We start from the raw sequence: 4,436 nt of genomic DNA, 5'->3' as shown, positions 1-4,436 counted from the left end.
GCTCTGTGCTACTGTGTGGCTGATCCTTTGTTCACCCTGATTAAGGCAATGGCACTTTCTCACAGGGTCTTCCCTGACTGAGCCTTCTGAGGTAAAAACAGCAACGCACCCTGGCAGCCCACTGTCTTCCTGACTTCTCCAGTTTTGCCTCCCAGGACTTACTGAGACTCTCCTGATTGTAGACCTGTATATTCTCCCTCCTTCTCTCCATAAGAAGAAAGCACTGTCTAAGTGGGGACCTACTATGTCTTGCCCTTTGGTGTTTGCCCAGCAGCAGAACTGAGTCTGGCAGCTGGGAGACAGCACAAAACACTCCGATGCCTGCCTGAATAATTTGACCTCAAAGTGAGCGACACAACCCAGCACCTCAGAGCAAGGCTTCCGACCTCCTACCCGTGCAAATCCATGCACGGATAGCTTCTCTGTGTTTCCTTCTCACCATATGCAAGACTGGGAGGACACAGTCCTTACCCTGTGGTGATGCTGTCACAGCTGACCATGTTCTCACTGTAAGCAGGCACTCCAGATCCGTTATTAGTCAAAGTTCATCCCTGGATGCTCTCTCTCTCTCTTTCATTTTTGTTTTTAAGATTTATTCATTTTATTTGTATGAGTACACTGTAGCTGTCTTCAGACACACCAGAAGAGGGCATCAGATCTCATTACAGATGGTTGTAAGCCATCATGCAGGTGCTGGGAGTTGAACTCAGGACCTCTGGAAGATCAGTCATTGCTCTTAACCACTGAGCCATCTCTCCAGGCCCATTTATGGTTTCGTAAACTGCATTTCCCATCATTATCCCCTCCTAACTCTTTGTAGGTCTTGTGTCAGTTTTATGTGTGGGAGAAGACCACATGAGTCCATGCTATTTACCGAGTCTGTCTGCTCTGATCTTTGCATTCATCTGTTTGTCCAGCTGGTCACTGCTTTCATTCTAATCTTTTCTTTTTTTTTTTTTTGTAACCACCTCCATAATTGCCTTCTAATCCTTCTTTATCTCTGATATATCTCGATTTGTTGGTAGTTGCTCCTAGTTTAATAGTATAGCATCTTTTGAACCCCTACTGGAAATCAGTCAGGTGTCGTCTACCCTCTTCTTCTGTGGCAGGAGGGGAGTAGCTTCTTAAAACCTTCAGGGAAGTCACTCATTTTGCAACTCTAAAGAGTTCCTATCTGGTCCATAGCGAGGGTGAGCGGCCATCTTGCTTTGCCCTTTCTGAGGGTTTTCCCAGATTTCAGTCTTAAAACCAGACAGTGCCAGGAAGAAAGGGGGATGAGTTGATGAGTCGGCTTTCACCTACAGCAGTCTCAAACAGTAGCTCGGGCCTTTATATCTCTCACAAAAGGAGGAAACCACATCTGATAGCTGTCACCAATAGCTCCTTCCAGCTTGCACTTAATCTTGGGGAAGTCTCAGAAACAAAGGAAAAACTTCTTCTGACCCCAAGCTTTCCTCTTCCCTCAGGACTTCAAAGACCGCCACCTCATCTCCTTACTCTCTTCAAGTCACCGAAATGTGGCTTCTGTTTTCTAGCCCTCTCAACTTAGCCCTTCTCTACCCAAGGTTCCCGCTGCTACTGTCCTTGTCACTAAGATCCTTATTACCCTCGGTCTCTCTCCAGCCTCTTCCTTGCTGACTACTTCCCTCCCAGAGCTCTTTGAGATGTTGTCTTTGCTCAAGGTTCCCTCGGACGGTCCCTCCCCTCTCTATGCCCCCTGTTCTAGTGATCTCACCTTCTACAGCTTCAGATACAGTCAATCCTGCTGACTCACAGACAGACAGACATATCTTCAGATCAGAATGAGACTTGGGCTCAACCTGAATTTCCAGTTCCTTCCTTGCTTTTAAAGATTCTTTTTCTTTTTCCTTTCTTTCTTTTGTGCTGGGAATTGAACTCAAGACCTTGGCCCTGTGAGTCACTCGGCTAATGACCTGCTAAGTACCTGAACTACCTACCTATCTTTTGCCTCTGGTGAACCTCTGCCAATTCATTGTCCACAGAGCTTCAAGTTATTTCTCCCATAAACCCACCTGGCAGTTGTAACCGTCTGACAGATGGCTGGAGTACACTCTATGACTGGTTCTTGCAGGTATTTTTCTACCTGGCTTGCTCCCAGTATGTCTTAGATGCCATTTCTTAGAGAAAGTCTTCCCAGACTCCTCTACACAGGTCAGGTAAAGCCACAAGTGTTTCCTGATAGCCTCTCTTTAGCATTTATCACTGATACTCCCCCCAGCCCCCAAATAGCACAAAAGGCTGGAACTCTTTGAAGACAGGAATGGTCTTGTTTTTGGATGTCTAGCACCTAGAATGGTGAACAGCAAGCACTCATTAAGTCGGCTGAATACATAACACATTCCTAATTAAAAAGCTTTTTAATCTGTTTTTTAGGTCAGACTCCCAGAATCCTCTACTCATTTTCATGCTAGTTCAGTACAAATTAAGATGCTATAGAAGAAAAATACAACCACCTTTGTTGGAGGTTTATTCAAAAGATCCAGAGAAGTGACACACCATACAGTATGAAAACACACACACACACACACACACACACACACACACACCCTGAGCCAGCAGGCCAGGGCCCCAGACATCACTGCACTCATATGATTCTGCTGTGTGTCTCATCAACCAGGGAATCTCAAAATGTGTCCCACAGGGAAGGTGACTGAGGCAGAGGGACCCAGGGACCAAGACCTAAGTTCTACATAGAACAGTGGAATTCATCTGTAGTTTTATTAAAGGAAGAGAAATAGGGGGATCTACAGACAAAAGAAGTCTACATCTGGGGCCAGCAAGATGGTTCAATGGGTAGAGGAGCTTGCCACCAACCCTGATGACCCGAGTTTGATTCCCAGAACCTGTGTGGTAGGAGAGAGCCTACTCCAGAAAGCTATCCTCTGACCTTCCCATGCGTGTCAGCACACACTCTCCCTGCCCAAACAAACAAACAAACAAACAAATAAATGTGCTGGGCATGAGTGTGTATGACTTCAATCCCAACACTTGGGAGGCAGAGGCAGGGGGATCTCTGTGAGTTCAGGAGCAGCCTGGTTTATGCAGTGAGTTACAAGACAGCCAGGACCACACAGTAAGACTGTTTCAAGAAAAAGACAACAACAACCAAACCCAAAAAGTTAATGTAAAACGTTTTAAATTTTAAAATGTGTTAAAACAACAACAACGACATGTCTGAAAAGAACTGAACTATATTCTCAGGCTCCTTGACACACTGACATGGAGATACTGCAAGCCGTGAATGACTTGAAGGAGAACAGTTTCTGGTTTTGTTTGGGGTTTTCTTTTTTTTTTTCTTGCTATGCAGCCTCTTCTGTGCTGGGATGAAAGCCACACAGCAGCCTGCCTGCCCCACCTCAGAGAATGCAGTTTCTGAAGTACACTTCTGCTTGCAACCAGGAACGATTGGTCCTGGCTACATGGGAGGCCCTGAGGCAGGAGAATGCCTGAGACCAGAAAATCAGCTGCTAGGACAATGGGGGTGCAGGGGGAGGCACCGACAAGTAAGAAAGGAAAAGACAGAAGGGAGAGGAAAAGGGAGGGGTGAAAGAAGAGGGGAGAGAAGAGAATAATTCTGGTTGTAAAAACTTAGAGAGTGGGCTGGTGCTTGTGTGCCAAAGGGAATCCACCCGTTCCCATCCAACTTCACCTCATACAGTCAAGCAGAACAGACATTTTAATTTTTACTGGGACCGGTGACTGAACCAACCCAGGGCCTCTTTAGGCAAGTTCTCTACTACTGAGCTAAACACTCAGTGTCTTTTCGTTTGTTTGTTTTTAAACTTTGAAATAGGTTCTCACTAAGTTGCCCAAGCTGGCTTTGAATTCATCCTGTAGTCATGGTTGACCTGATCTTCTCCTGCCACAATCTCCCAAGTAGATGAGATCATGGCCTTGTTACCACCAAACCAAACTAGAACAGACATTTCTGAATCTACAAATAACATCCATATGGAAGTTTATGTCCCTTGGATTAAACACTGATGCACAAGCAGAAGACACGGGCTTCAAAAGTCTTCATTATCCCATCTTTGGTGACACAAAGTCTGACCCCAGCTTCATACGCGACTACGTACGTACCCATCCCTGGGGGCCTTGCAGAGATGGAGTAAGCCACAGCAGACAAGCCTGAGCTAATATGTTACCAAATCCAGCATCTGGAATACCTGGGCCTCATACTGTGTCACTGCTGTGGCAACACATCCCATCTCTACCACATTCAGAAAACATTCCCCAGCCCCATTCTCATCAAATACCTTCAGAGGGAGGCAACTCATTCTCCGCTGACGGGCTATCCCATTTGATCCCAGTGGGAATAACAACACACACACCTCTCAGTTTTAACCAGGGATGGTCTTGGGACTCAGAACCATGTCTCTGCAGTGGATGCGAAGCGTGGGAGCTTCGTGGCCATT

Source organism: Mus musculus, chromosome 4 (assembly GCF_000001635.26).
Source record: "Mus musculus strain C57BL/6J chromosome 4, GRCm38.p6 C57BL/6J".
NCBI classification, from domain to species: Eukaryota; Metazoa; Chordata; class Mammalia; order Rodentia; family Muridae; genus Mus; species Mus musculus.
The sequence above is the reverse complement of the archived record's forward strand: the minus strand, read 5'-3'. Positions refer to the sequence as shown.